This window comes from Medicago sativa, chromosome 7 (assembly GCF_051527215.1).
Source record: "Medicago sativa cultivar Bolivia chromosome 7, Bolivia_mono, whole genome shotgun sequence".
In the NCBI taxonomy this organism is placed as follows: domain Eukaryota; kingdom Viridiplantae; phylum Streptophyta; class Magnoliopsida; order Fabales; family Fabaceae; genus Medicago; species Medicago sativa.
This window is the reverse complement of record NC_140755.1, coordinates 62,608,262-62,626,226: the sequence shown is the minus strand read 5'-3', so window position 1 is coordinate 62,626,226 and position 17,965 is coordinate 62,608,262. Positions and strand designations below refer to the sequence as shown.

Here is a 17,965-nt window from a genome sequence, read left to right as displayed (position 1 = left end):
GAGAAGACAACCACTTAACCACAATGAAAAACAATGGTGTTTATGGAGCTTCTCATTGCGTGTCACAATTGTGCCATATCTCGAAAACTGGATATGTTCTTGATACCATATCTCGAAAACTAGATTTTGGTGATCTATTTCAATTTTCTGGTGTTTGAAAGGAGTGGTGGAGAGTTCAAAAAACTTATTGGAGAAGTTTCACGGTATCACAATCACCACTAATTGTTTAAACAACTTCATATGCAAAGATATTTTGTTCTTTTTATAGCATACCTGACAAATGAGCTTACCGCCCTAAGATGAGTTATTTTTGGGGATTATCCTATCTGATTCGTCTAGTGGAAATCTCATCATGAAAGGTGCCAACAAACTACAATTAATGAATCTATTTATAAGAAAACAAATGATCATTGACACCTCAGCTATTGAAGATTATTTGTTTCGTTACGATTCTCGAGTATTACTTACTTTTGTCAATGACTCAAATTAATTTTTCATAGAGGATTATTGCATAAGGTCAAATAGTTTGCATGTTTATTAGTCTCAATATTATACTTGGGTTACTTATTCCGAAATCGAAAATCCATGGATTATTCTAGACTTTGTTGTTTTGCATAATATTATTTATGTTCTCACTGACAAGGTTGAGATAGGTATACTTAGTGTTGTCGCGTCATTTTTCGGAGATCAAGGCTATTTGATTAGCTTTTTGACTCACTAAATTTATTTCACGACTGAACATTTAATTTTTAAGAAAAAGGGAAAAAAGTTCAAACACCCCACATTTTGAAAAGATTTAGGTTCGGGGGTTAGTTACATAAAGGGAAGGTGTTAGCACCCTTTATGTCCGTAGTACTCTACGGGAACCTCTTGATTTTATTTAAATAATGTGCTATAACTTGCTTATTTTTTGAAGAAAAAGAATTTGAAATGATTAATAAAGGAGGACCTAATTATCTACATTTTATTGATTTGGAAGGACAAAGTCCTCTGCCTACGTACCCGTGAGGGATCAAAACCTCGTAGTTCGGGGTTAAAAAACTGACGTTTGATTGGTTGTGTGTTTTTTTTATTAGTTTTGAAAAAGGTTTTAAAATAAAAAGCCAAAGTGGCAAATGTGTATTTGTTTGTGTTTTTTATATTTAAAAAGAGACTCAAAGTAGAATTAAATTGATTAATGTTTGATTAAGAAAATAAAAGAAAAAAAGACGGCACTTGATTTAAGATCAAGGTTTATTTAGGAAATGTTTTTGTGATTTTTGAACTATTTGCATGTTTTTGTTGTTTTTGAATGATGATACTAAGAACTAAAACTATCGGAGCAAGAAAATAAAGCGTAGCACTTTGTGGTGACGTTGGATCACCACAAAGACCATTAACCTAAGCTAGAGCATGAAAGTAAAGCATACACCCACACACGCACACATGCACCTAAACTATTACAAAAAACACCTATTAATACATTCTATGGTCTGCGAGGAAATAAATAAATTACATTAAGCCTATATTTACATTCTAAATTATGTGCAAGAAACGACAGTAAATAAATAAATAAGTTACATAAAAGCCTATATACATTCTAGTTCGATGAAAATAAACAATGATAACTAAAAAAATGCTAATGATGAAAATGAAATGTAACAAATGGAAATTATATGACCTAGAATGCAGCAAAATTGAAATGCGATAGAAGGTAAAGATGCATGAGAATTAACCGAGAGATAGTAAAAAATATGCATGCAGGGGGATGTTAACAGTCACAAGGGGTGTGCAGGAAGCAAGAAACCAAAGATTGGGGCCAGAAGAGGGAAAGGAGCGCTGCTGGGCTTCTGGGTCTAAAACAAGGCCGTTTGATTACCATCATATGGTGTAGGAAGTGAGGGTGCATGGCAGTGTGTAGACTGGAGTACATAGGATCATAAGCCATATATATATGTGCAGCTCACGTTTTCTTCTTTCATTTTTCAACAGGATGCCTCTTTCTCACTTATCTCTCTCAAGACTCACTTCTCTTCTCTCTCTATCGGCAACTATCTCAATCTCTCATTCTTTTCATTTCAAAAAAAACTCCAAAAAAACAAATAAAAGGTCTTAAATCTAAAAAGGGATGAAAATTATACCTTTGTTGTTTGCCCTTTGTGGATCGGTCCCTCCTTCTCCTTGGATTTTTGAAATTGGATCCGGTTCTGGTACGGCTGATGTTGTGCACTTCGTGGTGCCGTCGTTCTGAGTCTTCGATGATTTGAACCACGTTGTTGTATACGAGTCACGGCTTTGACAGATTCCAATGCGTTTGTGTTGTGTGATGGCTTGGTTCGCGTCCCTGTTTCCTGCTGCCGTGCGTGTTGCTTCTGTTCGTGCGTGTTGTCCCGCGTCTGCTTTCGCGGCGGTCGGTTTGCGATGATTGTCGCGGCTTCGTGTTGTGACTGGTCTGAAACCGTTACCTCCTACCCCCCTTTTGTGCGTGAGTATCCATCCGAGTGTGTGCGTCGGTTTGAATGGAGTTTATAGGTGCGGTTTGTGAATTGTGCGTGAATTGGTCTTTCTGTGCGTGTTGGATCTGTTGTGTTGTGTTACTCGTCAGTTTTGGTGTGTGGGTACCATGGGTTGTTTTGTATCGGTTTGAATGAATTTGGGAACGTGTGGTTTGGTATAGATTCAACGATGGGTTATAAGGTTATGGCTGTGTACGTGAGCGGTTTTGGATATGGCAGTGCTGCGAACTTTGATTTGCAGGTTTTGGATGGGTCGAATTGAGTTTGTGAAATTGTTACAGGTTTTGAATGGTGAGTTTTTTTTTGGCCCCCCTTCTGTGCTTGTGAATTGGCTGGTTTTATAGTGTTGGTTTTAAGGATTAGGGTCTGTTAAATGCTTGCAGAAAAATTGGCTTGAGGAGGAGGAAAAGCTGTTGCTGGATTTGGGATTGAAACACGTTTAGGCTTGTGAATTGGATTGGGATGGAGCGTGACATGCTTGAATGTGAACTTGGACTGCTTTTGGACACTATTCGGACTTACTAGATTACTATTGGATAAAAAAAATAATATAAATGAAAGAAAATAATAATAGTAATATAAAAGATAAAGACTAACAACAATAAAAAATAAAAGGATAAGACTAAAATAAAAGTAAAAAATAAAGATTTTTTTAAAAAACAAAATTAAAGTTAATTAGAGATTTAAATAAAAGATGGAAATTTAAAAATTTAAAAATAAAAAATTAAAAAAAAAATGAAAATAAAGAGAGTAAAAGGGTACGACTCGGAACCAAACATGAGGTATTTTAAAATACCTCTCTGCCGAAATTTTCACTGAAAAGTCGGAGACAAATCAGGGTCAAAGGGCACGTGTCGGTGTATGAATGTAGGATCCTTAGGTCAAAAATTGGGGTATGACAAGTGTGAACTCTACAAGTTTGAAATATATAGAACTGGAAAATTCAACCAATGGACCATCCTTTTTGCCTATGTTACTTAGTTGTGATGCGAAGCTTCTTGTGGTTATCTTTAAACGGAATAAAATATTGGATGTCTACAAGATAGGCTTCTCAACGATGAGTTATTTCAAGCTAGAAACCTTGGGTGACCTTGCATTGTTTTTCTCACAAAACAAATGTCATACGTTGGCAATCCAGGCAAGTGGGGATATTGAAGAAATTGTGTGTACTATATTAATACTATTCATGCTGAATGGGAAGTGTATTCATGGAGTAATAGTTGAATGATGAAATGCATTGTTCCTGCTGATAGTTGTCGACTTTCACGTATATCACAACTTTATCGGCTGGATTGGTGTTTTCAGAATCTGCACGATGAAGTTGATTATTATCTGGTTCAATAATAAGCTAATTTAGCATGATGAATTGTAGAATGGTGCTAAATTAGCATATTATTGAACCATTGAATAATAAACTTCATCGTGTAGATTTTCGAAACACCAATCCGACCAATAAAGTTGTGACTACGAGGTAGTCGACAATTATCAATAGGAACAATGCATTTAATTATTACTCCATGAATACAATTCACATTCTGCATGTATAGTTTTAATATTGTACACATAGTTTCTTTCATATCCCGACTTGTCTGGATTACTCAGCAAATGGTATTTATGTTGTGAGAAATACATTGCAAGGTCACCCTAAGATTCTAGCTTGACATAACTCATCGTTGAGAAGTCTATCCTGTAGACATCCAATAATTTATTCTGTTTAAAGAAAACCACAAGAAGCTTTACATCACAACTAAGTAACATAGGCAAAATGGATGGTCCATTGGGTGAATTTTTCAGTTCCAAAAATTTCAAACTTGTAGAGTTCAGATTAACTACACCTATCTCAACCTTGTCAGTGAGAACATAAATAGTATTATGCAAAACAACAAAGTCCCGAACAATCCACGTATTTCCGCTTTTGGAATAAGTAACCCAACTAGAATATCGAGACTGATAAACATGCAAACTACTTGAGTTTATTCAATAAGCCTCTATGACAAATTCATTTGAACCTTTGACAAAAGTAAGTAATACTCGAGAATCGTAATGAAACAAATAATCTTCAATAGCTGAGGTGTCAATGATCATTTGTTTACTTATAAATGGATTTATTAATTGTAGTTGTGGCACCTTTCATGATGAGATATCCACTACACGAACTCAGATAGGATAATCCCCAAAAATAACCCATCTTAGCGCGGTAAGCTCGTTTTTCAAGTATCCTATAAAAAGAAAAAAATTTCTTTGCAAATGAAGTTGTTTGAACAAGTAGTGGTGATTGTGATACCATGAAACTTCTCCAATAAATTTTTTGAACTCTCCACTACACCTTACAAACACCAGAAAATTGAAATAGATTGTCAAAATCTAGTTTTCAAGATATGGTATCAAGAACATTATCCGAAAGTTGGCTGAAGTCAACAACACTTTTCGCTTCTTTACCCAAAACAATAATAACTAGGTTATTCCCGATGTCAAAGAGTGCATATGTTTTTACTCATTTATTTAATAATATCATAGAAATTCGTGAGATAAGGAAATATTTGCAAACATTACAATAATCCAAGAAAGATCTTTTCTTAAAGAGAAGACAACCACTTAACCACAATGAAAAAAAATGGTGTTTATGGTGTTATACCCTAATTTTGGACCTAAAAATACTAGTCAATTTTTCTTTTCTTGCATTATAAGTCATTTGAACTGTCTCTGATCAATTGCATCTTTCGCTGCATTTTATTTCAATGTTATTTGCAAAATTCACATGCAAGGGTATTTTAGTCATTTCCTATGTCAAATTTCTCTCAGTCTTTCAAAATGTTGTTTGAGTCCTTTCAAGTAGTGTGAATAAGTCTTCATTCCATTCTATGTCAAAATCCATTGCAAAAATTGCATTTGAAGACATTTTGAGTCAGTTTTGCCCCTAGGGGCATTTTAGTCTTTTCATGTGTTAAAACCCTGTTTAAATCCTAAAAAAATTGTCTCTGAGTCTGTTAATTTTGCTTGAATAAGTCTTTGCTTCAATTCCTTGTTAAAAATCCATTTTAAAATTCGTATCTGAGTCATTTACAGTTGTTTTAGCCCCAGGGGCATTTTGGTCATTTCACACGAAATTTCGGCAGAGAGGTACTTTAAAGTACCTCATTTAAGCCATTGGTTCGTTTTAGTCCGTTTTGTCAATTTTAATCGTTCCACTTTACGTTTAGTCAAATTACCAATTTTAGTCCAATTTTATTTTTAGTTTTTTTTTTTTAGTCCTCAAAAGTTAGTTATTTGCATTATAGTCCATTTTTGTCTAAGTCATTGTCCAGTGCCATGTGTCAGGTTTTCATTTGTCCAAGAGTTAGTTACGCCACATGGCAGATCATGATTGGTCCAGGCATTACTGCATCAGCCTATAAAGCCCAGTCACCAGTCAAAGGGTCAACAGAGCCATTGATTCATTGCCACATCACAACCACTTTTCAGAAACAGATTTCATTTTTCTCTCTCCCAATCAAACCGATCAAACACACAAAAATCTGAAGAACTCATTGAAGGTTCATCAAGAACTTCAACAAGTTCCTCCACACCTCCACCGTAACCAACTATTACGGCCACCATCAAACCACCGCAACAGTCACCAAAAACCGCCGCAATTACACATCAAAAATTCCAGAAAAACACATTCAGATTCATCGACCTCTTTCAACACATACACCAGGCCAAAACAGATCGATACACGCAAAAGAACACGAATCAAGAAAAGATTCAAACGAGTTCACGAATTGAAGAACGAGATCGAATCAAAAAGCAGCTCTCAAGGCCACAATCGCAATTTCTAGCATCAAGATCAGTTCGTAGATCAACAGCAAGAAGGAAAAAGGTCAAAGTCAAGATCGTTCTGAACCAGATCAGAATCAAGATAACGAGGTAAAATCTTTGCATCATTCGTTGTTGTTATTATCAAAGTTACCTTCGTCTTTGGATCCGAAACTTTCGAGATTTATTTTCCTAGATCTAGCATCATATTGAGTGTTTTTGTGAGATTTGATTCTAAATTCGGATAGAGAAGGAAGAGAAGAGAAGCTCAGTGAAAAAAGTTTTAAAAAAGGGGAAGTTTAAGGTCTCCGGCGCGGCGGCGCCGCCCTGCTGGGCCGGCAGCCCCCACGCCGGCGTTCCTGAACTCGTCGGAGAAGACGACGTCTTCTTGCAGAGCTTCTCTCTCTTCTTTACATGTTAGAGAGAGAAAGGAGATAGAGGAATGAGGGTTTCTTCATGCAACAGGCTTTTATACCCCCTGTGTTTCTCTATGCACACGTCCTTGATCATACCATGCTCCCTGTGTCCTTGTGGTCGTTGGATCTAGGATTGATCCAGTTGGATCAATCCTACGGCTCCTGAAGCGCTCTGTTTGGCATGGATCCCCTTGTTTGGGCCTGATGATTTGTTGCTTGCGTTTTATCCACTTTCTTGCTATTTTAACATTGTTCAGTGCTATTTACACCACGTTTTTACCAAAAAACCTTCAAAAAAAGTCCTAAAAAAATTTCTAATGCTTTTCTTGATATTGTTGTTGATTCTTGGTAATCTTCACCTGTTAATATTGGCTAGAAAAATATTGGTGAAAATGTTGATTTCTTGATCGGTCTAGTACTTTTAATTTTGTTAAAACCTTGTCAAAACTTCTAAAAAATGGTGTGAAAGTTCTTGTGATTGTTGTTGACGCTTGAGACTTGTTTCTTGGGTTATTCTTGCATGTTAGAGGCTGTTAAAAATATATGTGATGTTTCTCATTGGTATTTTCACTTGTTTGGGTAGATTTTTTGTGAATTTTTACTATGATCTTGATTCTAATGCTTTGATATATGATGGTGCTACTTGATGTGTGATTCCATGATATATGTGCTCTTGAAATTGTGGTTATTTTACTGTTTGATGTGCTGATTTGTGACTTACTTGTGTTACAAGTTATGTAAATGGCTCTATGTGGAATTAAAAGTGTAAAATAAGCCTAGGAAAAAGTGGTTCATAATTGCTTAGTTTAATGCTTCTCTCTAATCCTCATGATTAAAATTGAAATGGAACCTCTAAAATTGATTGAGATATGAGGGTTAGGGGTTAGGTGTTGGCTTTGCTTTTATGGGCAAACTTTAGCCATGTTTGCACTCATTTAGCCTTTATTTTCTATCCTTTATATTCTAGTATTTCTCTTGCTTTATTTCCTTTGATATTGCCATGTGCTACTAACTCCTTTCATTTCATGTTTCATCATTTCATAAGCATCTCCATTTCATCCCATATTCATCTCTATTTCTTTCTTGCAATTTAATTTGTACCAAAGTTAGAATGTAAACATTTAGGAGTTTTTGTAATATTTTACTTTCATGCTTTTAATTTCTTGGCAAAGAGGCCATATAATGTATCTAGGGTATGATGTAAAGGACAATGGACTCTAATGATATACACCGACACAAGCACCGACACATGCACACACATCACTATATAGCTAGAATATGCACGTTTAGATGTATGTTTAGGATTGTATGTTTAGATGAATGCCTAGGACTTATACTTAGAAAAAACCAATTTTCCAAACAAATGTGAACAACTTCACTCAAATCTTTTCCAAATAAACCTTGGGATCCAACATCCCATTGTATTTTCTTTTCCATTTTTCTTAATCAAACCTCAATGAACTCTAATCCTACTTTGACCATATTTTGCAATTCACTAATTCAACCTCACAATTTTCCAATCTCATGCCCTTGAGGCCTCTTTCTATTCTTCAAACTCCATTTTCAAACTTAAAATCAACCAACAAAAACAAAAACATTTTTGAGAGAGAACTACGGTGGATTTGATCCCTTAATCGGGTACATAGGCAAGGAACAAAATTCCTTCAATTCAACTAAAATAAAAATCCAAAAACATTCTTCTCCCTCCAATTCTTCACTTAGAACATTCTTAGGCTTAATAAACATTTTCAAATAGCATTTAAAAATAAAAGCGCGCGCGTAGAAATTAAAGACGGTTCCTATAGGATACTATAGTCGTTATGGGTGCCTAACACCTTCCCGTAGCGAAAACAACTCCCGGACCTCGATTCTCAAGGGTTTTGCTTACTTTTTCCCTTCCCAAGAAAAAATAAGATATCACCGGTTAAAAGGTTCAAACTTAATCAATGTTTGACACCCGAAAACCAAGATAAAACAGCTGGTGACTTCACTGGGGAGATTCGAGAGTTACGCCTAGTCTTTATTTCCACGCTTGCGCTTGTATTTTTACTTGTTTCCTTTACTTGCTTTCCTATGTGAATAAATGTTTAATTTCTTGCAAACGTGTGGGGTGAGAATATCAAAAGTCCTGCACCCGGGCTGAGTGAACTTAGGATTTAGGAGGGATATAATCGACAATTCATTCCGGGGGTTGCCTCGTGTTTTGGATTATGCGATCAATCCCACATAGCTGAGGCATTTTGGGGGTGATGTTGTCGGCGCGTGTTGTCGCGTTTAGGCACTTTACTTCTAATTGTTCTATGACGCTATGGACCGTAGATAACCAAACCCATCCATGGCCATTTTCTAGGACGTAGTGCGGAGGCTAAACCGAGTGTTGTCTCGAGTTTTAGTTGTCACGCGATACTACACTCGAGTTAGACCTTCCACGTATAATCATGGAGCGAGTGTTGTCTCGTGACACCATGAGATACGTCGGAGAGGTTGCAACTTGGGAACCTTTTTAGAACCTGGTTACTATTTCCTAAAGCCTTAGTTTCACCGGACGCCGTGTCCACCCATGACTCCTCGACTTTGAACTTCGACCCACCATGTTTTCTCCGAACTTGAACATAATCATGCATTCATGCATACATGCATACATGCATAAACTTTTTTCCATGCATTATTATCGAAGGGCTTAGACAAGTTGAATTTGTAAACATTGTAGGGATGAAGATGACTAAGTCCTACAAGTTCAAGGAAGTGGATTTGGCTAGTTTGAGAGATTTGGCACTCAAGATTGAGGATCCGACTGGTTTCCGACGTCGTTACGGGGCATTACTTCCTATTCTCCATAATGTGGATGAGAAGCTTGTGCACACTCTGGTGCAATTCTATGATCCGGGGTATCGGTGCTTCACTTTCCCAGACTTTCAGTTGGTGCCTACTCTAGAGGCTTATTCCTCCTTGATGGGTTTGTCTATTGCTAAGGAGATACCTTTCTCAGGACCTGAAAATCCTCCTCCTCCATTGGTTATTGCTAAAGATCTCTATCTCAAGACCACCGATGTCTCCAAGAATCTTGTCACCAAGGCACGCATCCGAGGGTTCACTTCAGAGTATCTTCTTTGGAAAGCCAACCTCAATACTACTTGTCAGGACACTCTCGAGGCTATTCTTGCACTCCTCATTTATGGGCTTATTCTCTTTCCGAATCTTGATGGCTTCGTGGACATGAATGCTATTATGATCTTCCACTCCAAGAATCCGGTTCCTACTTTGCTAGCTGACACATACCATGCTATTCACGATCGTTCCGACAAGGGTCGTGGATATATCCTTTGTTGTGTGCCTCTCCTCTATAGGTGGTTTATTTCGCACCTTCCGCAATCTTTCCACGACAATCCGAGGAATTGGTCTATTTCACAGAGGATTATGGCTCTCACTCCTAATGAAGTGGTTTGGCTCACTCCAGCTTCTAGGGTCAAGGAAATTATCTTTGGTGGTGGAAAGTTTCTTAATGTACCTCTTCTTGGTACCCGGGGTGGAATCAACTATAACCCGGAGCTTGCTTTGCGACAATTTGGGTTCCCGATGAGAGATAAGCCCATCAATCTTGCTACAGCTCCCTACTTCTTTCACTACTCCAGTGCTCCCACCGGAATTAGAGAAGATTTCATGCAAGCTTGGACCAAGCTTCGGAAGAAAGAGGTGAATCATATGGGTGTAAGGTCCGGTATTGCTCATGAGGCTTATACACAGTGGGTGATAAACCAAGCTGAGGAGATTGGTATGCCTTACCCCTCTATGAGATATGTGTCTGCAACTGTTCCCACCATGCCTTTGCCTCTGCTCCCACCTACTCAGGAGATGTATCAGGAGCACCTAGCTATGGAGAGTCGGGAGAAGCATCAGTGGAGGGCTAGATACTATGAGGCTGAGAACTTGATCATGACTTTGGATGGAAAAGGTGAGCAGCAGACTCATGAGGTCTTGACACTGGAGAAAGAGCTAGCAAAGGCTAAGAGAGAGATTGAGGAGAAAGATAGATTGCTCATGAGAGACTCCAAGAGGGCTAGGGGTGCCCGTGACTTCTACGCACGATACTGCAGCTATGAGTCCGACTCTGAGGACGACGCTTCCACTTCCTATGCTTGAGGATTTCCATTTCCTGTTGTTATTTCCATTTGTTTATGTTGAAATTGTCTTGTAAGACTATATGTTGATTGTTTGTTTCCCGATTATGTTAATTGTTGTTTAGTAATGTTTACAAGTTTCTAATCTGTCTAAAAACTCTTCGATAACACAAAAAGAGTCTTTTTTTGCATATGCATTAACGCATTTCATGCATCATATGCATTCATTGGTCACAAAAACTTCTCTCGTGCTCATTGCCTCCTGGTTTTGTCCGCCGCAGTCTGAAAAGTGGCTCGTGTTCGCAAAGTTTACCAACCAGATAGAATTCATCAAACAAGATTTCACAAGAGAAGGATGATGGCTAACTTTGAAGAAGAGAATGCTCAGCTCCGTGCCGAATTGGCCGCTATGAAAGAAGACTTGGCTAAGGCTCATGACGCTATGTCCGCTATGATGGCTTCACAAGAACAGCCAGCCACTTCTATTCCAGTCACTGCTGAGGTGATTCCCTCTATCCCACTGTCTACTGTGGCTACTGATGCTCGTTTTGTTATGCCCAACGGCCGTCCTTATGGCCTCTCAGCTTACTACTCTCCTAATACTGCTGCTGGTGTCTCTGGTGTTGCTGGTCAAGGACAGATTCCCGTATCCACTACTATGCCTCAGGTGACTACTGTTGTTACCGACCCTATTATACACACTGTACAACAGGTGATTGATGTTGATACTCCGCGTGGACAAGATCCCGCAATGGAAGCTATGAAGAGACAGTTAAGGGAGTTGGCTGGAGAACTCCGTGAGGTCAAGGCTAGCCGGGGAAACAATGGTGCTCCTGCTAAAGCTCGTGATCTATGCTTGGTATCCCGATTTGAGGTTCCTAAGAAATTCAAAGAGCCAGAATTTGACAAGTACAATGGGACTTCTTGCCCACATAACCATGTTATCCGGTATGTTCGAAAGATGGCTAACTACGCCGACAATGACGCACTGATGATCCACTGCTTCCAGAGTAGCTTGACAGATGATGCAGCAGATTGGTACACTAGTCTGAGCAAAGACAACATCCATACTTTTGAGGAACTCGCTGCTGCCTTTGAAGGTCAATATGAATTCAATACTCGTCTGAGGCCAAACAGGGACTCTCTTAAAGCCCTATCTCAGAAATCAGATGAGACCTTCCGTGAATACGCTCAGAGGTAGAGAGGGGCAGCTGCCCGTGTTTCTCCTCGACTTGATGAGGAAGAGTTAACACAAACATTCTTGAAGACTCTGAAGAAGGAATATAAGGAAAGAATGATAGTCTCTGCTCCGAACAACTTCTCTGATATGGTTACAATGGGAACTCGGCTAGAGGAGGCTGTCCGAGATGGTATTATTGTTCTCGAGAAAGGTGAATCTTCAACCAGTGCACCAAAGAAGTATGGTAATGGTCATCATAAGAGGAAAGAATCTGATGTAGGGATGGTGTCTGGTAACCCATCTGCAGCTGCTACACAACTACCTCTGCCCTATCACTACATGCAGTACTCTCAACATCCTTTCTTCCCACCATTCTACCAGCAATATCCTCTACCGCCGGGTCAACCACCAATGCCCGTCAATGCCATTCCTCAACAAGTACAACAACAGCCTCCTGCTCAACAGCAACGACAGCAACAACAGGGTCCCCGACCCAAGCCTTCTTTTCCAACAATACCAATGCGGTATGGTGAGCTGCTCCCAACTCTACTAGCTAAAGGACACTGTGTCACCAGGCCAGGCAAGCCTCCGCCTAATCCGTTACCTCCCAGGTTCCGTCAGGACTTAACATGTGAATTCCATCAGGGTGCTCAAGGCCATGATGTCGAAGGTTGCTTTGCTCTGAAATATATTGTGAAAGATCTGATAGAAAAAGGACGTTTGACTTTTGAGAACAGTGTTCCTCATGTCCTTGACAACCCGCTTCCAAACCATGATGCTGTTAATATGATTGAGGCCTTTGAAAGGGTTCCCGTTCCTCAAGAGGATCCCATGTTGGATGTCCGCAATGTCGTTACTCCCTTGGTGCCATTACATGTCAAACTTTGCCAGGCTTCTCTGTTCAGACATGATCATGCTTCTTGTTCAGAATGTCTGCAGAATCCTATGGGCTGTTGTGTTGTGCAAAATGATATCCAGAGTCTGATGGATGACAAGCACTTGATTACCAGTGATGTATGTGTGATTGTGCCAGTGTTCCATGACTCTCCTGGTGAAAGTGTATCTCAGGTAAAGAATGTTGAGCCTTTGGTGATCAGGCTACCTGGTCCGGTATCTTATACCTCTACCAAAGCAATTCCCTACAAATACAATGCAACCATGGTTGAGAACGGAGTGGAGGTGCCTCTGGTATCCCCAGCTACAGTTGATAATGTTGCTAGTGAAGTTACAGCTCTCAGAAGCGGGAAAGTCCGTCCACCCTTATTTCAAAGGAAAGTGGTGACACCTATTGCCATGGTAACTCCACCAGTCGCTCCTCCTGTTGACAAGAACACTGGCCCAGCAGGCCAATCTATTGAAGAGTCCAATCTGGACGAAATCCTGAGACTTATCAAGAAAAGTGACTATAAGATTGTTGACCAGCTGCTACAGACCCCATCAAAGATATCCATCTTGTCTCTACTCATGAGCTCAGAAGCTCACAGGAAGGTGTTAATGAAGATACTGGAGCAAGCTTATGTTGACCACGAAGTCTCTGTGGATCAATTTGATGGGATAGTGAGTAATATTACTGCCTGCAACAACTTGGGGTTCGGTGACGATGAGCTCCCCGAAGCAGGGAAACGCCACAACTTGGCTCTACATATCTCCGTGCACTGTGGGTCTGATATGATATCCAACGTATTGGTGGACACTGGATCGTCGCTGAATGTAATGCCTGAATCCACACTAAGGCAATTGAGCCATCATGGAATTTCTCTGAGGGGTAGCAGTTATCTGGTTAAAGCTTTTGATGGATCCTGCAAGGATGTTCTCGGGGAAGTGGACTTGCCAATCACCGTTGGTCCCGAGACATTTCAAATAACTTTCCAAGTCATGGATATCAATGCCTCTTACAGCTGTCTCCTCGGAAGACCATGGATCCATGACGCTGGAGCAGTAACTTCCACTTTGCATCAGAAGCTCAAGTTCATGAGGAATGGTAAGATTGTCACTGTGCATGGTGAGGAAGCATATCTAGTTAGCCAGGCATCATCGTTCTCTTGTGTTGAAGCAGGGTCCGCTGAAGGGACGTCGTTTCAAGGATTGACTGTTGAGGGTGCAGAGCCCCGGAGGGCTGGTGCTAGCATGGCCTCACTGAAAGATGCCCAGAAGGCTGTTCAAGCAGGGCAAGCTGCTGGCTGGGGCAAGGTGATTCAGATCTTGGAAAACAAGCGTAAAGAGGGCTTTGGATTCTCCCCAACCTCTGGTGTTTCAAAGGGAACCTTCTACAGTGCTGGGTTCATCAATGCTATTATTGAAGATGCTGCTGAAGGTGGTTACGTGCCTGCATTTGTTATACCAGGAGGCACTGTGAGAAATTGGGAGGCCATTGACGTTCCTTTAGTCATGCATGCTCCCATGTAATGTGTTTTGTTGCTCATGTCTTTTGTTTTCAAAATAACAATCCTTTCGCTCTGTCCAAGGCGAAAGTGATATCATTGTAAGGGCATGTTTGTTTCGGCATTGCCGTTATCAATAAAAGTTGTCGTCTTTCTCACGACTCTTTGTTTTTTACTTTTTTAGTGCCTTTTTCTTGGAAATAATGGTAATGCCAGAAAAAACCAAAACATTTGTTATTTTCTTATTAATTTCAAAAATCTGCATAGAAAACATTTTTCTAAAATCATCCCAATCATATTATGCAGATTGAACCATAATAAACCCGTTGAACACAGTGACCCTATGGTTCCTCCAAATTTTGAATTCCCTGTATATGAAGCTGAAGATGAGGATGATGATGAAGAGATACTGCATGAGATCACTCGACTGCTTGAGCAAGAAAGAAGAGCCATTCAGCCTCACCAGGAAGAGATTGAACTCATCAACCTGGGTACTGAAGAGAACAAGCGAGAGATCAAGATTGGTGCCGCACTTGAGCCAGAAGTGAAAAAGAAGATCACTCGGCTTCTCCATGATTATCCAGATGTCTTTGCATGGTCCTATGAAGATATGCCGGGTCTAGATCCCAAGATTGTGGAACACCGAATACCGACAAGACCCGAATGTCCTCCTGTCAAACAGAAATTGAGAAGGTCTCGTCCAGACATGGCTCTTAAGATCAAGGCTGAAGTACAAAAGCAAATTGATGCGGGTTTCCTCATGACAGCTGAATACCCCGAGTGGATTGCCAACATCGTACCAGTACCAAAGAAAGATGGGAAAGTTCGAATGTGTGTTGATTACAGAGATCTGAACAAAGCCAGTCCGAAAGATAACTTCCCATTGCCTCATATTGATGGGCTTGTTGACAGTACTGCTCAATCCAAAGTGTTCTCCTTTATGGATGGTTTCTCTGGCTATAACCAAATACGAATGTCACCTGAAGATAGAGAAAAGACGTCCTTCATCACTCCGTGGGGAACATTCTGTTACAAAGTGATGCCATTTGGCTTGATAAATGCTGGTGCTACCTATCAAAGAGGTATGACAACTCTATTTCATGATATGATCCACAAAGAGATTGAAGTATATGTTGATGATATGATTGTGAAGTCAAGTGATGAAGAGCAGCATGTCGTGTATTTGAAAAAGATGTTTGAAAGATTGAGAAAGTACAAGCTGCGGTTGAATCCTAACAAGTGCACATTCGGGGTAAGATCTGGAAAGTTGCTAGGCTTCATTGTCAGTCAAAGAGGCATTGAAGTTGATCCTGACAAAGTCCGAGCCATCAGAGAGATGCCGGCCCCTCAAACTGAGAAGCAAGTCAGAGGTTTCCTCGGACGTCTGAATTATATTTCAAGGTTCATATCTCACATGACTACTACTTGTGGTCCAATTTTCAAATTGCTCAGAAAGAACCAGCCTGTTGTGTGGAATGATGAATGTCAGGAAGCTTTTGATAGCATTAAAGAATACCTGTTAGAGCCACCTATCCTTGTCCCACCAGTGGAAGGAAGGCCTTTGATTATGTATCTGTCAGTGTTAGATGATTCAGTGGGCTGTGTTCTCGGTCAGCAAGATGAGACTGGTAAGAAAGAGCATGCTATTTACTACCTGAGCAAGAAGTTCACCGACTGCGAGACTCGGTATACAATGCTTGAAAAGACATGTTGTGCTTTAGCCTGGGCTGCCAAACGCCTGCGTCATTATATGGTGAATCATACAACTTGGTTGATATCCCGAATGGATCCAATCAAGTACATCTTTGAGAAGCCTGCTGTTACTGGAAAAATCGCACGTTGGCAAATGTTGTTGTCTGAATACGATATCGTGTACAAAGCTCAGAAAGCAATCAAAGGAAGTATCCTTGCTGAGCATCTTGCTTGTCAACCTCTTAATGATTACCAGCCGATTAAGTTTGATTTCCCTGATGAAGAGATTATGTATCTGAAAGCAAAAGACTGTGAAGAACCACTGATCAATGAAGGGCCGGACCCCAATAGCAAATGGGGCTTGGTATTTGATGGTGCTGTTAATGCTTATGGTAAAGGAATCGGGGCCATCATTGTAACTCCGCAGGGGCACCACATTCCTTTCACTGCTCGAATAACTTTTGAATGCACGAACAACATAGCTGAATATGAAGCGTGCATCTTGGGCATTGAAGAAGCCCTTGACCTGAGAATCAAACACCTTGACATCTATGGAGACTCTGCACTTGTTATCAATCAGATAAAGGGTGAATGGGAGACTCATCATGAGAAGCTGATCCCTTACCGTGACTATGCAAGACGCCTGTTGACATACTTTACCAAGGTTGAGCTGCACCACATCCCTCGGGATGAAAACCAGATGGCTGACGCTCTTGCTACTTTGTCTTCTATGTTTCGTGTCAATCACTGGAACGACGTGCCTGTGATCAAATTGCAACGTCTTGATAGACCCGCTCATGTGTTTACTATTGAAAATATGCCAGATCAAGCTGATGAGGTTGTGAATGATAAAAAGCCTTGGTATTACAACATCAAACAATTCTTGCAGAATCATGAATATCCACCTGGTGCCTCCAACAGGGATAAAAAGACCTTGAGACGATGGGCTAGCAGATTCCTTCTAGACGGAGAAATCCTATACAAGAGGAACTATGACATGGTCTTGTTGAGATGTGTTGACAAACAAGAAGCTGAGAAGTTGATGCATGATGTACATGATGGCACTTTTGGGACCCATGCTTCGGGTCACACCATGTCAAGAAAACTGTTAAGAGCCGGCTATTACTGGATAACCATGGAGCGTGACTGCCACAAACATGCTAAGAGATGCCACAAATGTCAAATCTATGCTGATAAGATTCATGTGCCTCCACACGCTCTCAATGTTATCTCTTCCCCATGGCCTTTCTCCATGTGGGGCATTGACATGATCGGAAGAATTGAACCGAAGGCTTCCAATGGACATCGTTTCATTCTAGTGGCAATCGATTATTTCACCAAGTGGGTCGAAGCTGCTTCCTATGCAAATGTGACCAAGCAAGTGGATGTCAAGTTTATCAAGAATAACATCATCTGTCGATACGGTGTTCCCAACAAGATCATCACTGACAATGGTTCCAATCTGAACAATAGTATGATGCAAGCTTTATGTGAAGAATTCAAAATTGAACATCACAACTCTTCTCCTTATCGACTTCAGATGAATGGTGCAGTTGAGGCCGCTAACAAGAACATCAAGAAGATTGTTCAGAAGATGGTCACTACTTACAAAGACTGGCATGAAATGCTACCTTTTGCCTTGCATGGTTACCGTACTACAGTGCGCAGTTCAACCGGGGCAACTCCCTTCTCTCTGGTATATGGTATGGAAGCAGTTCTCCCTCTGGAAGTGGAGATTCCATCTCTTCGAGTGATCATGGAAGCAAAGTTAACTGAGGCTGAATGGTGTCAAAGTCGGTACGATCAATTGAATCTGATTGAAGAGAAACGTATGGATGCCATGACTCATGGACAGTTGTATCAAGTGCGAATGAAGAATGCTTTTGAC

The 17,965-nt window shown here is 40.2% G+C and overlaps 2 pseudogenes; one reads left to right on the top strand and one right to left on the bottom strand.

Annotated features, from left to right (window-relative positions):
- The first annotated feature begins 23 nt into the window (after positions 1 to 23).
- Positions 24 to 3,839, top strand: LOC146907489 (uncharacterized; annotated as a pseudogene).
- A 48-nt stretch (positions 3,840 to 3,887) lies between these two features.
- On the bottom strand, positions 3,888 to 6,092 carry LOC146907488 (uncharacterized; annotated as a pseudogene).
- Between the last annotated feature and the right edge of the window lie 11,873 nt (positions 6,093 to 17,965).